This window comes from Mesoplodon mirus, assembly GCF_964341445.2.
Source record: "Mesoplodon mirus genome assembly, chromosome: 3".
In the NCBI taxonomy this organism is placed as follows: domain Eukaryota; kingdom Metazoa; phylum Chordata; class Mammalia; order Artiodactyla; family Ziphiidae; genus Mesoplodon; species Mesoplodon mirus.
In genome coordinates this window covers 170,666,230-170,682,842 of record NC_138978.1, presented here as the reverse complement: position 1 = coordinate 170,682,842, position 16,613 = coordinate 170,666,230, and positions in this window count along the sequence as shown.

The following is a 16,613-nucleotide window of genomic DNA, read 5'->3' as shown; positions in this document are numbered from 1 at the left end:
GCCTGCCGATGCAGGGGACACGGGTTTGTGCCCCGGTCCGGGAAGATCCCACATGCCACGGAGCGGCTGGGCCCGTGAGCCATGGCCGCTGGGCCTGCGTGTCCAGAGCCTGTGCTCCACAACGGGAGAAGCCACAACAGTGAGAGGCCCACGTACCGCAAAAAAAAAAAAAAAAAAAAAAGAAATGAAGGAAACAACACGAAATATCAATAAAACTAAAAGCTAGGGCCTCCCTGGTGGCGCAGTGGTTGAGAGTCCGCCTGCCGATGCAGGGGATACGGGTTCGTGCCCCGGTCTGGGAGGATCCCATATGCCGCGGAGCGGCTGGGCCCGTGAGCCATGGCCGCTGAGCCTGCGCGTCCGGAGCCTGTGCTCCGCAACGGGAGAAGCCACAACAGTGAGAGGCCCGCGTACGGAAAAAAAAAAAAAAAAAAAAAAAAAAAAACTAAAAGCTAGTTCTTTGGAAAGATAAACACAATTGATAAACCATTAGCCAGACTCATCAGGAGAAAAAGGGAGAAGATTCAAATCAATACAATTAAAAATGAAAAAGAAGAACTAACAACTGACACTGCAGAAATACAAAGGATCATGAGAGATTACTACAAGCAACTATATGCCAATAAAATGGACAACCTGGAAGAAATGGAAAATTTCTTAGAAATGCACAACCTTCCAAGACTGAATGAGGAAGAAATAGAAAGTATAAACAGACCAATCACAAGCACTGAAATTCAGACTGAGATTAAAAATTTTCCAACAAACAAAAGCCCAGGACCAGAAGTCTTCACAGGCAAATTCTATGAAACATTTAGAGAAGAGCTAAGACCTAACCTTTTCAAACTCTTCCAAATATAGCAGAGGGAGGAACACTCCCAAACTCATTCTACAAGGCCACCATCACCCTGATACCAAAACCAGACAAAGATGTCACAAAAAAAGAAAACTACAGACCAATATCACTGATGAACATAGATGCAAAAATCCTCAACAAAATACTAGCAAACAGAATCCAACAACACATTAAAAGGATCATACACCATGATCAACTAGGGTTTATCCCAGGAATGCAAGGATTCTTCAACACACAAAAATCAATCAATGTGATAAACCATATTAAAAAACTGAAGGATAAAAACCATATGATAATCTCAATAGATACAGAAAGAGCTTTTGACAAAATTCAATGCCCATTTATGATAAAAGCCCTCCAGAAAGTATGCATAGAGGGATATTTCCTCAACATAATAAAGGCCATATATGACAAGCCCACAGCCAACATCATTCTCAATGGTGAAAAAATGAAACCATTTCCACTAAGATCAGGAAGAAGACAAGGTTGCCCACTCACTCTTACCTCTCTTATTCAGCATAGTTTTAGAAGTTTTAGCCACAGCAATCAGAGAAGAAAAAGAAGTAAAAGGAATCTAAATTAGAAAAGAAGAAGTAAAACTGTCACTGTTTTCAGATGACATGATACTATACATAGAGAATCCTAAAGATGCTACCAGAAAACTACTAGAGCTAATCAATGAATTTGGTAAAGTAGCAGCATACAAAATTAATGCACAGGAATCTCTTGCATTCCTATACACTAATGATGAAAAATCTGCAAGAGAAATTAAGGAAACACTCCCATTTACCATTGCAACAAAAAGAATAAAATACCTAGGAATAAACCTACCTAGGGAGACAAAAGACCTGTATGCAGAAAACTATAAGACACTGATTAAAGAAATTAAAGATGATTCAAATAGATGGAGAGATATACCATGTTCTTGGATTGGAAGAATCAGCATTGTGAAAATGACTATAGTACCCAAAACAATCTACAGATTCAATGCAATCCCTATCAAACTACCAATGGCATTATTCACAGAACTAGAATAAAAAAATTTCACAATTTGTATGGAAACACCAAAGATCCTGAATAGCCAAAGCAGTCTTAAGAAAAACAGAGCTGGAGGAATTAGGCTCCCTACTTCAGACTATACTACAAAGCTACAGTAGTCAAGGCAGTATGGTACTGGCACAAAAACAGAAATATAGATCAATGGAACAAGTTAGAAAGCCCAGAGATAAGCCCACGCACATATGGTCACCTTATCTTTGATAAAGGAGGCAAGAATATACAATGGAGAAAAGACAGCTTCTTCAATTAGTGGTGCTGGGAAAACTGGACAGCTACATGTAAAAGAATGAAATTAGAACACTCCCTAACACCATCCACAAAAATAAACTCAAAATGGATTAAAGACCTAAATGTAAGTCCAGACACTATAAAACTGTTACAGGAAAACATAAGCAGAACACTCCATGACATAAATCACAACAAGATCCTTTTTGACCCACCTCCTAGAGAAATGGAAATAAAAACAAAAATAAACAAATGGGACCTAATGAAACTTAAAAGCTTTTGCACAGCAAAGGAAACCATAAACAAGATGAAAAGACAACCCTCAGAATGGGAGAAAATATTTGCAAATGAAGCAACAGACAAAGGATTAATCTCCAATATATACAAGCAGCTCATGCAGCTCAATATCAAAAAATAAACAACCCAATCCAAAAATGCGCAGAAGACCTAAATAGACATTTCTCCAAAGAAGATATACAGATGGCAACAAACACAGGAAAGGATGCTCAACATCACTAATTATTAGAGAAATGCAAATCAAAACTACAATGAGTTATCACCTCACACCAGTCAGAATGGCCATCATCAAAAAATCTACAAACAATACATGCTGGAGAGGGTGAGTAGAAAAGGGAACCCTCTTGCACTGCAGGTGGAAATGTAAATTGATTCAGCCACTATGGAGAACAGTATGGAGGTTCCTTAAAAAACTAATAGAATTACCATATGACCCAGCAATCCCACTACTGGGCATATTCCCTGAGAAAACCATAATTCAAAAAGCGTCATGTAGCACAATGTTCATTGCAGCTCTATTTAAAATAGCCAGGACAGTGAAGCAACCTAAGTGTCCCTCGACAGATGAATGCGTAAAGAAGATGTGGCACATACATTCAATGGAATATTACTCAGCCATAAAACGAAACGAAATTGAGTTACTTTTAGTGAGGTGGATGGATCTAGAGACTGTCATACAGAGTGAAGTCAGAAAGAGAAAAACAAATACCATATGCTAACACATATATATGGAATCTAAGAAAAAAAAGAAAAAATGCTTCTGAAGAACCTAGGGGCAGATGACAGGAATAAAGACCCAGACGTAGAGAATGGACTTGAGGACAGAGGGAGGAGGAAGGGTAAGCTGGGACGAAGTGAGAGAGTGGCATAGACATATATACACTACCAAATGTAAAATAGATAGCTAGTGGGAAGCAGCCCCATAGCACAGGGAGATTAGCTAGGTGCTTTGTATCCACCTAGAGGGGTGGGATAAGGAGGGTGGGAGAGAGATGCAAGAGGGAAGAGATATGGGGATACATGTATATGTATAGCTGTTTCACTTTGTTATAAAGCAGAAACTAACATGCCATTGTAAAGCAATTATACTCCAATAAAGATGTTTAAAAAAACCTAATATTCAAAAATAATAATGTAAATAAATAAATAAGAAATAATGGCTGAAAACTACCCTAACCTGGGGAAGGATACAGACATCTGTCAGAATGTCTATCATTAAACACACACAGACACAGACACACACGCACACACACACAAATAACAAATGTTAGCGAGGATGTGGAGAAAAGGGAACCTTCGTACACTGTTAGTGGGAATGTAAATTGGTGCAGCCACTATGAAAAACAGAGGAAGGCTTCTCAAGAAGCTAAAACTAGAACTACCACATAACCCAGCAATTCCATTCCTGGGCATTTATCTGAAAAAATCAAAAACACTAATTCAATAAAGATATATGCACCCCAATGTTCATAGCAGCATTATTTACAATTGCCAAGATATGGAAGCAACCTAAGTATCCACCAACGGATAAATGGATAAAAAAGTTGTGGTATATATATACAATGGAATACTATTCAGCCATAAAAATAGAATGAAACTTTGCCATTTGCAAAAATATGGATGGACTTGGCAAGTATTGTGCTAAGTGAAATTAGTCAGAGAGAGAAAAACAAATACTGTATTATATCACTTATACATGGAATCTAAAAAACAAAACAAACTAGTGGATATAAAAAAGAAATAGACTCAAAGATATAGAGAACAAACTAGTGGTTACCAGTTCTCTGGCACCCCCTAGTGGCCGCTTTGGAACATGGGAAGGGTGGGTAATTAACATGTATTTTGGCACTTTCTCCAGCAATGGGAGCACTTGCCATGCTTCATCTCATTTTTCTTCACAATACTCCTAGGACGTAGGTGTTATGATTATCCTCACTTACATAAGAAGACAAAACTAACGCTTGGGATAAACAACTTGCACAAGGGAACATAGGTAGTGGAAAAAGAATAAAAGTGAAGGTCTGTAGGATTCCTGAGCCCTCACACTTCATAACCTTACTGAGGTATTGAGAGAGGAAAGCATGTTCTTCCTTCAGCCTCTAACCTGCTCTGCCTCCTCTACTGTTCCTGATACCTATGCTCATTCAGAACTTACCGATATATATTGTTTTTTCTTTCCTTTTTACATTTGGATATAAATATGTCTTTATCCCAGCTACATATATTCAATTATTTTAATTATTCCTCGTGTAATAGTCTCTAAACGTCTCTTCATCTTGGTTTTCTTCCTCTAGATTCAATCTGAAATATCACTTTCTCTCTTAAAATGTGACTCCCCCAAGATCCAATGTTCTAAACCAGTTTATCTCCACAACATATACTTTTTTCAGAACCAAAGAGGTGTTTGGCAGTGCTTTAGACAATGGAGAGTGAATCAGACATAATCACTGCTCTCAAAAGCTTTATAATCAATTCGTTTGACACATTCCCACTCTAGCTTATGCTTCCCTTGGTTTGAATGCTACACCTCTGCTAAAACAGTTTACTGCTGCACCAGCTTTTTCAGTATTTGCAAAATTAAAGCTATCTTTATATAATTATTTTCATATGAATTATCTCATTCTATACTCACAATACTCTCCTACATTAGTTATTATTAATTCCAACTGAAAAGTGAGAAAGCCAAAGGTAAGTGGTTTGCCTATAGTGACTAATAAGTGGTAGATGGTAGGTCTTAGAACCAGCCAAAATAGTGAGATTAAACTTATGTTGGTTTACCATCATGCTTTGTCTCACATAATTCTAATGATTTATACTAAGCTTGGGATCAGTTAAAACCCCTGGGTGTTTTTCATTTGAATCATTGATGACTTGGGTCACTATCTTTGTGAAATACTTTAATCCTATTTGTAGGAATTCACATTTGTGCATGTTAAACATTATTTAGTTGGTTTTATCTTTAGTCAAAGAGTGTTTATTTGAAGTTTCAATCTTCTGTCAAGTTTGCTATGTAAAAGAATATTAGAACATTTCCCTACACCATATACAAAAATAAACTCAAAATGGATGTAAGACGTGAAACCATAAAAGTCCTAGAAAAAGAACATAAGGCAGAACACTCTTTGACATGAATCACAGCAGTATTTTTTTTTTGATCTGTCCCCTAAGGCAAAAGAAACAAAAGCAAAAATAAACAAACAGGACCTAATAAAACGTAAAAGCTTTAGCACAGCAAAGGAAACCATCAACAAAACAAAAAGACACCTACTGAATGGGAGAAAATACTTGCAAATGATATGACTGATAAGGGGTTAATATCCAAAATATATAAACAGCTCATACAACTCAATAAAACCCAATTTAAAAATGGGCAGAAGATCTGAATAAATATTTTTCCAAAGGAGACACACAGATGGTCAACAGGCACATGAAAAGATGCTTAACATCGCTAATCTACAGAGAAGTGCAAATTAAAACCACAGTGAGATATCACCTCACACCAGTCAGAATGGCTATTATCAAAAAGAACACAAATAACAAATGTTGGCAAGGATGTGGAAAAAAGGGAACCCCTGTACAGTGCTGGTGGGAATGTATACTAGTAGAGCCATTGTAGAAAACAGTATGGAGGTTCCTCATAAAATTAAAAATAAAACTACCATATGATTGAGCAATTACACTCCTGGGTATATGTTCAAAAAAACCAAAACCACTAATTCAAAAAGACACATGCACCCTAATGTCTATAGCAGCATTATTTACAATAGCCAAAATATGGAAGCAACCAGTGTCCATGAAGGGATGAATGGATAAAGATGCGGTATATATGTATCATGGAATACTACTTGGCCATTAAAAAGAATGAAATTCTGGCATTTGCAACAACCTGGATGGACGTAAGTAGTATTATGCTTAGTGAAATAAATTACAGAAAGACAAATACTCTGTTATCACTTATATGTGGATTCTGAAAAATAAAACAGACAAATGTATATAACAAAACAGAAACAGACTCACAGATGTAGAAAACAAACTAGTTGTTACCAGTGGGGGAGAGAGGAAACAGGGAAGGACAGGATAGGGGTATGGGACTAAGAGACACAAACTACCATGTATAAAATAAATAAGCAACAGGATATACTGTACAGCACAGGGAAACATAGCCATTATTTTGTAATAACTTTAAATGGAGTATAATCTATAAAAATATTGAATCACTATGTTGTACACCAGAAAGTAATGTAATATTGCAAATCAACTATACTTCATTTTAAGCGTTTATTTGAAGTTTCAATCCTGTGTCAAGTTTCTATGCCTCCATGCTTTGGGTATATACAAATTTGATCACCTGTATTTGTCTCCATCAAAGTCATTGATTTAAATGTTGATAATAGAAAGATAAGACTGTGAAGCAGGCATGTGGGATATCACCAAATGGAATTTCCCATATGGTGCCATTTGCACACTGACTTAACATATAGTTCATCTATTTTTTTCTATGCCTCACAGCCTTTCTTCTGTTTCAACTGGCATGTTCAGTTTAACATCATATAGAACTAGCTTAGAACAAAGAGTCATTTCCTTCCCAGAAAAGATAACCACCACCTTACCCTTGTTTTACTTTCAGAAGTTCCCTTAGATAAATTTATCCGAAGAATCAATCACAGCATAATTCAATATAAGTTTTTGTACACTGCTACCCATTTAACAGAACTAAATTTAACATGTTAGATATTGGTAACTCTCCAGACAATCAAATATAAAATATCATGGTTCTTAAGACTCTTCTCCAGCTGTTTAAGATATACTTTAGTTAGTTTTCCCTAGTATTTTTAAAGATGTAATGTTTGTATGAACAGAATAAAGTTTATAGCATATTAGCAAAATCATAACATTTTCATGCATAAAACAAAACAAAGTTTATAGCATACTATCAGCAAAACCATTTACTTATTCCCATTACACTACTAAACGTCCATTTTAGTATCATTAAGTCCTGTTTGCAATGAGGGAAAAAAGCTTCCGGTTAACATTACTTCTTTCACTCATTCAACAAACATATTACCTTATTGCATACTATGCACCAGGCATGTACTAGGTACTAAAAAGACCCAAATGCACCCTCCCTGCCATCAAAGGGCTCATTTTTCAGTGGGGTGTCGGTGGGGGGCTGGTGGGGTGGAACTAAAGCAAATCTACAGAGTGCAAATGTGTAAGGGCTGATACACTAAATGTTATGGAAAGCACAGAATCTCACTCAGCAGAGAATAGGGCAAGCTTCCTAAAGGGTGTGATGCTTTTATTTGTCTTGACAATGTTCAGAGATCAGGTACATGAATATGGAGAAAGTGTTCTAGGCAGAGCAAATGGCATGTGCAAAGGTATGGCAGCTTGTGAAACCTGATACACTTACAGAATAGAAAGTCGTGTGATGTGGCTGGAAAGAAGGATGAAAGTGGCTGAGTGATAACTGATGAGGCTGGAGAGAATAGCCAGGGTCTCATTGTGAGGACCTTGTGTCCCATGCCAACGAGTGTACTGTTTACCCTGAAGTCAGTGAAGAAAGTGGGCAATATCTGAGTCAGGGAGTTTAATTAGGGGGCTCTGTCAGTGATCAAGGCCAGAGATCAGGGAAGTACCAGCCTAATGGAGAGACGGCAGAATGCAGTGACACTCTAATAAAGATGGTGTTTCCCAATGTTCACTGTGCATAAGAATCAGCTGGGAAGCACTTGTAAAATACAGATATCTGGGCCCAAACCAGACCTACTCACACTTTATATTTTTCAAATCTCCCCTGAATTCTTCTAATGCAACTAGTCCATGGACTAGCATGTGGGAATGACAATTTTGCCTCTAACTTTGCCTCTAATTTTGCCTCTAACTCAAGGAAGTAAAAAGAGTTTCAGTTACACTTATTACAAACAATGGAACAGATAGTTATAAAGTCCACCTGAAAGAGTGAAAATATGGAATGATAGAATATTTTCAAAGAAATAAATTTTATTTCCAAACTGGTTAGAGTAACTAGCCATGAGAACAAACTATTGATTGGTAGAGGTCAATATAATTATGTTTCATAATGAAAAAGACTAATTTATAAGATTTTGTATTTACATTTATAATAAGTGAATATATTTTTGCTTTGTAAGTTGCTCCCTCTAGTAGATTAAATATTAGCCTTATAGTCTTTCTTAAACTTAATTTAGTTTTTACAGCTTTTTATTTTTATAGAGTCAAAGATAAACTTCAGTCCAGCCTAGAATCAAAAGATCATAAATTCCAAATCAGCACTGTCTGAACTAACTTGGTTTTGCTATATAGTCTTCTGACCTTCAGAAAAATTTATATTAAGAAAATGCTTATCATATGACCATTTATCTTAAACAAGCAAATTGTAGCAAATTCTATTTGCTAGGAAATTCAGGCTATTTATCTGTATTTGTGCTTAACTGTCAATTTTAGGCAGTGCTTGTATTTTAAGTAAATATGTGAATTAAATTTATTTGTTTTGAAAACTATGTCTCCTGTCCTTGACTTGGTTGAGCAAAGCCTCTCATCTTATTCTGTCTCCACTTTCCATCTTCAAAGTCCAAATTGATTTCAATTCAATATAACAGTAAGCTCCATAAAGATAGAAGCTGTGTGTCCTGGTTACATCTTATCCCTAACTCCAAGCTCAGGGCCTGAACAGGAGATATGGTTGATATACATTTGTTTATTAATAAGAATCATCTTCCCTTTATAACCCTGGGCAAACTCAATTTCACCCAGATTTGTCTAAACATACAGACATCTACTTCAGCCAACACAGGAAGAAGCACACATGAGCACAAAGCTTTTTTTTTTTTCACAGCTCTATACCAATCAACCCAAGGATAAAGATTATTACTTGATCTTCAGAAGAAGAATTGTGATGTCATCATCAATTGTGTCAAATTACACAAGTAAAATCCCCAAAGTAAAGCCTTGCCCTGGCTCTGAAATTACCGTAGGGGCTGACATCAAACCAGTTCTCACCACTCGAAATCCCCTTAAGATTGACCTGACAGAGGAGCCAACCACATTTAAAAGCCCATTTAAAGCACCTGAAAACACTAACATGTTGGCTCTAGTGTAACAGTCGATCTTAGTTTAGCTGTTTTAAAACTATGACAGGTTTAGTAAGACTAACTCTAGTGACCAGTAATAATGGCAATGGAGGCAAACATGGACGGAGCAGTCATTTAGAGTCAGGCATAGTGCGAAGCACTTTAATCTCACCAAAGCCTCATAATGATTGTTTAATGTTGGAACAACTGAAGAACCCCATTTTACAGGAGAAAATGAGGATTCTGCCTTACATAACTTGCATAGGTTCTGTGCAAGTACTACACCATTTTATATAATGGACTTGAGCATCCATGGATGTGGGTATCCACAAGGGGTCCTGGAACTAATCCCCTGTGAATATTAAGGGACAACTGTATTATGCAATTTGAAGCTAGTGTTTGAAAATAAAAATACCATGATTTATTCATCCAGAGTTCAGATCATTGTATCCTTGTATATGAGACAGAAAGCACTTCAGATTCGAATACAAACTCCCTTTGCCTTCGAATATGTACATATAGTTAATAATAACACCACACCAAATTAATCACCCAGAAAGCTGGCATACCCTAATCTGACTAATTTTTACCAAGCCACTTAAAACTGTAACAAAGTTATCATCTAAGCCTTGATTCTGGACTAGGAAGGTTAAACACCTTGCTCATGGAAAAAGGGCATCTGACTCCTGGCCTACGGTAGACATGAGGGAATGAATGGATGAATGAATGAGGAAGAAAGAGTGTGAAATGTATGAGGAAGGATCTTTACAAACTTGGACTTTTTATTGCTCTTAAATGGCATGATCTGAGAGTAAGCATCATCTCAGCTGTGGTAACTCACGTTAGTACAGATAATCTCTGAAATGTGGACACAGTGAAGCCCAATACATATAAATAGCTTTGTTGATAACAGAGGCAAGATCCCACAGTTTAATCTGTTTTAACTCTTTGAAACTGAGTACAGCCTCTGGTAAAGGAAATATCAGAAAACTCAGATGTGATAGTGAGTGTACTTGTATCGCTTCCTTTGGTGTCAGAGCAGCTGCCTGGTTGCCTTTCTTCTACTGTGGTGAACAGTGAGGTGTATCTGACAGCTTTGCTGAAGCGTATAGCTTCCTCCGTAACAATAAACAATACTCTTGAGCACCTAGTACCTCCCTGATCTACAGATGAGAGGACTGAAGCTCAGGGGTACTGACGGGTCCAGGCTCACACAGTCTGAAAGACGAACTCAAACCTGTGTCTAACTTCAAAGACCAGCCTCCTTCTGCTAGTCCAGGCTGCCTCTTTCAAGTGTTGCAAAAATGTAAGGAGTCTTGATCTAAAGATTTGGCAGGAAAGTAATGATTTTCTATGAATAATGATGAGAAAGCAACATATACAACTGATTTATTGCAGTGGTGGGATTCGAGTTGAATATTTACTTTCCTTTATTTACTATTCTGTGAAAGAGACCATAATGCCATTTATATAAGATTAAATAACTTATTTCAATTAATTTATGGGTTCCTACAACCTTTCCATTTCTTTATATCCTATCCCAGTACTGAGTCATAACAGCAACTACTGTTTGCCTGGATTATGCTTAGTCTCTGCATATGCAGAAGCATCTATTGAGGAGTTCTTGGGTGACATTATTTAAATTTCTTATAAAACTTTCTTTGATAATATGCTGATTTCACAGACACTGAATCACCGTACTTGGCTCTTGTATGATTTAACATTAAATCGTTACGCAGAGCACTTTTGCAGAGGGAGTCAGAAACTCAACCATAGCATGTGCTGCCTCCTGATTTACCAAAGCATACTCGATAACATTTAGAATCAAGTTTAAGATTTGATTGGCATTAATACTACTTACCTTTGTCACTTGAGGAAGGTTGATTCACATAAAGCATAAAATAAAGGCAGGGGAGGATTCAAATTAAGATGCAAAAACTTCCTGCCCCCAAAAGTACTCATTTTAATTGAAATTCTCCATTGTAGTCTCTGACCAGTGTCCCAGGGTTTATTGGTTCCTAAAGAGGTGGAGGATGGGTATGGCCTCCCCACGGGGAATTTCAGAAGAGGGCTGGTTGTCACAATGATTGACATTAAACAGGTAGAGATCTGGGATGCTAAATATCCTGCAGTGTGTCAGAAGAAGGACTGCCCCCACTCCCAATCCCACCAACGGCAATAGCCCCTCCAGTGAGCAACACTGAAGGCCCCAGCCAGGTCATATCACATAGGATGATGAAGCACATATGCTGCACCTCATCAGGCAGACATTTCAGTCACGCTACAGCAATGAAAGAGGTTCATGTCACGCAGGGGTTAGATTTGGAAAAAGAGTAGGAAACCAAGGGATTTTTTTTTAATACAGGATTATCGCTCTTTTATTTCAATAGGAAAATACTGAAGATGGCCTAGCGAGTATCTATCAATCTGTCATCACCAACACCAACAAAGAAATGTCCTGTTTCAGTGACTTTCCAATGCCTGAAGATTTTCCAAACTTCCTGCACAATTCTAAGCTCCTGGAATACTTCAGGATTTTTGTCAAAAAGTTTGATCTACTAAAATATATTCAGTTCCAGGTATTGTATTTTGGGGAAAGAATGGTTTTCTCTACATTAGTTTAGCTCACATTTAAATAGAGAAGTTACTCTGATAATGAAAGAAATTGGGAATAAAACAAAACATTCTAATTCAATTATTTTCTGAAAAACAACAGCACAGTAGAAAACCCAAAAAGCAGTGTCATTACCCCTGATATTATAGATTATATACATTAACAGAAGAAAAACATCTGTTAAAATTAATGACGAATGATTATATTGATGGTGAAACTGCATTTAATACCTATAACCACTGAGGACTCCTACCCTCATTTCCTTTGAAAGGATATATGAAAAAAAATACCACATTGTTATTTCATTTTCTTACCATCTCCATAGAAATGAAATTTCTTAAAAAAACATACTAAATAAACTCACAGCTCTCCATTCATCTCAGAAGCCTGTAGAAACCACTTTGGCTAATTTTTTGATGCATTCTTTAGCAACAAAAGAACAACCAGACCATTTTGAAATACAATTATAACTACCTTTCCTGTGTTTCTTTGAAAACAAATAATCAACGAGATAAAAAACAATATTCTCATCAAACATCCTGAATTTTTATCAGTAACCTACACTCTGAAAACTAGTAACTGTGCCTAAGAAATAAAATTTAAATTATAGCCTTGAATAAATAACTGTTAGTGCAACTTATTTTTTTTAACACAGCTCATTTTCTCAGTAACTTTAGTTTTGTTCCAGATTTGTAGTACATTAATTTGTAATAGTTGATTTGATAGACATCAATATATGTAAGTACCATTAAAATATCACATTCTATCCAATGTAGTTTTTCCCCAGTTTCCATTACTCTTGTTTATGATTTTACTGAGGTTGTTTTCTGGAGGTTGGAGAGGGCTTAGGAAAACTCACTTCTGTTTACTGGCCTCTGAGTTAATACAGCCATAAGATGACGGAACTCAACTCAAACTATAAAAGGAGGTGTCCTCACTGAGTTCTGTATTAATATGGTGACCTCGCGGGAGGGGAAAACCACCAGGTTGCCTGAGGAGGGGTGAACTGGCTCAGATCAGTCACATTTCTAGTAACTTCCCCAGTGATACTGAAGGTTGGTCCTCAAACCACATTTTAAATAGCAAAAATCCACAGTACTTTAGAGAATATACTACCCAGAACTTCAAATCTGAATCTTTCAACTGAAAATGCCCAAACACTTTATAGCCTTTTCATAAGCTTTATACTAATATTCCATATACATTTTTTAATTGAAACAGCTTCAAACATTGCCAACCCAGCATTTTGAAAAATATATGAAAATTTGAAATGCATGTATAAAGGACTCAAACACTTGCCAACAAGAGAAGCATGCCATTCCTCTATAAGTGAGAAAAGCTTTGTTTCCTTTGACACTGCTTCTTAAATACAGCAGACACACACATTTATGTACACTTTTAGAAATTCATAAACCTCCAGAGAGCAAATGGCATTCTAAAAAATCATGAACTGATAAATTATTTCATCCAAATGAGATCATGAAGTGTATTGCTAGCATGATGTTTTAAAAATAATAAATATGAACTTACCATTCATGGAGTGATGTCACTGTGCCAGGCGCTATGCAAATTGCTTCACATGGAATATCTTCTTTAATAGAGAGTCTACACGGAGGTCAACACTTTTAAAGCTTCTTGATAAATACTGATTGTGTAATCTCCTGAATGATGAACATGTATTTTGTATCTGGCCCAGACACTGTCTTGCTTTTTCTGGGTCTCTCTCAAGTCCTTATTCAGTCCTTAACACTGGTAACCACTGCTGAGTCAGGCTTCTCGCACAAAGCACATCCTTGGTAGCACCTGCCAAGGAAGAAGCAGCAGGGTGCACTTAGCCGTCTTTGCCTTAAGTGGCTTGAAATGGATTCAGACGGGACCTGAATGGAATCAGACATTGCACTCTACCCATCTCCACTCCCAGGGCACTGGACAAGGCCCCTGTTATGCCAGAGTAATTCTCAATGATGCCTTCTCTGTGTTCAGTTCAAGACAACCGTCCTCGGTGTGAAAAAATGCCCGAATTTCTCATCCGCTGGCCAATGGGTGGTTGTTACCGAGAGGAACGGCAAGGAGCAAAGTGCTGTCTTTGATGCAGTCATGGTCTGCAGCGGTCGTCACATACTCCCTCACCTCCCACTGGAGTCATTTCCAGGTGAGGCCTGTGGGGATCCCCAGCTTTGGGGAGTATGTGTCCAGGTACTTTATATTCAGGTTGGATGGTCAGGCAAAATTACCTAGCTACTGCAACTCGGCATAATATTAAGATGAGGACAGAGCTAGAAAGATGAGAGACTCCAAACACCATCTCTGTTCCTGTTGAGCTCTTCGGGTCTTCATTATCAGCTAGCCTCCCCCAAAGTCACTAAATATTACTCAGTATTTCAGAGAATTCTCACCCGAATTGGTTCTCTGTTGGAGAGGTCCTTTCAGCCATGTGCTTACCTTGGCCTTTTTCTATCCTGCCGAACGCCTATGACTTTGTTACATCTTTGGAGACTTCCGGAGAGCCATGCCCACAGCCAGGGTTACCGGGGAGAGTTTCTGGAAATAAGTGCTCCTACAGGACAGTGATGTTTCAGGGAGCACAGGGGAAGACGGTACCTCGTAGGCCCTTCCCTCAGAGAGAGTAACTCCTTCCCGTGGCGTTCACGAAAACAACTGATACGTGGTTCAGTCCAAACCCCACATTATTCAATCCACCTGAGGAGCTTTTAAAGTTCTAATGACCTTCAAAGATTCAATTGGTCTAGGGTAGGCCTCCGTCAATTAAGGGCTACTCAGGTGATTTCAATATTCAGCTGAGATTGAGGCTTACTGATCTAAGTGGAAATCTCAATCAGAATCACCTGGAGGGCTTTTAAAACAACTTGCTAGTCTCCACCCCTAGCATTTCCAACTCTGTAGGTCTAGTATGAGGCTGAGAATTTGCCTAACAAGTTTCCAGGTGATGCTGAAACTGCTGGCCAAGGGACCACACTTTGAGAACTAATGATCTAAAGGCTCTTTCAAGCAACCCACCATCAAACACAAATACTTTTAACAAATCATGTTTTCCTGGGAAAAGACAAAGAGATGCTTATCTTCAAAAAGGCTTGTCTAGTAAGTTTCTGACTTACTGCAAAGTGGAAACTTATCCTTCACCTTATAATGTGCCTTGTTTTTAGTTTATTTTAGTTTTTGTTTGCTTTTGCAAAATAAGAATGATGAATGTTATTCTAACTATTACACAATTGCGATAATAGTACTTCATAGTATGTTTAAGAAACATTTAAAAGAATATATGCTATGTGATAATAAAGGATCATTGTACAGTCCAAAATAGGATAATGGGTAGCTGGAAACCAACACCTGACTCTGCTCTATTCATCAAAACCAATTGTTTGTTCTCTAGTAAATATCTAAGCTGCAGCCTCTGAAATCACCTCTTTTGTCCCTGTACCATATGCTTAACCTAACATTTCTTATGTGGTTCATACTTCGAATTTGCCAGTTGGCCTTGATACTGTAACTTCCCTAAGAGGGGAAGAGACAAAACAAATGATTTTCCCCAGAAAGGAAAAGCTGATGGTAGAGTTTTATTTAACTTAACTTGACATAGTTCATGGATTTCTCTTCTCTTCCCCCAAAGGTATCCAGAAGTTCAAAGGCCAGTATTTCCATAGCCGCCAATACAAGCACCCAGAGGGATTTGAAAGAAAATGCATTTTGGTGATTGGAATAGGAAACTCAGCCTCAGATATTGCAGTTGAGTTGAGTAAAAAGGCTGCTCAGCCGGGCACGGTGGCGCGCGCCTGTAATCCCAGCTTCCCGGGAGGCTGAGGTCGGCGGATCGTGGGTGCCCGGGGGTTCGGGACTACCGCGCTGTGTAGAGCGGGCGTCCGCACCGGGCCTGGCACCAACATGGGGCTCCCGGGGGAGCCCGGGGGTACCAGGTTGTCTAAGGAGGGGGGGACCCGGCCCAGGCCGGACACGGAGCAGGTCAAACTCCCCGTGCTGGGCGGCGGTGGGACCGCGCCCGCGAGCAGTGCCTGCAGTTCTGCCCGGACATCCGACGAGACCCGGTCTCTAAAAAAAAAAAAGAAGGCTGCTCAGGTAAGATGTTCCCTGATTACCTTGTACGGTGGAGAAGAGGAAAATCCCAGCCATGTAACTAAGGCTCCATTACTCATTAATTGGTTGATTAGTTGTTTGGTTGCCCAGTGGGGTATCATAGAAAATCTGGAAATCAAGAAGCCAGAGTTTATCTCCCAGCTTTGCCACTAATCAGCCTTGTAACCTAGAGGGAGTCATTTTACTTCTCTGGGCTATGGTTCCCTCACTTAAGTTTGGACCAGATGACTTTCAGCACAGGAGGCCTTGTTTCTACCCAGGGGGCTTTATGAGTTGACCTGTTCATCTTTGGGGGAGTGCCTTTTAGAAATTTAGTGCATATTTGAATTCTATTTGAAATGTAAATAATCCTTAGCTTCCAAGA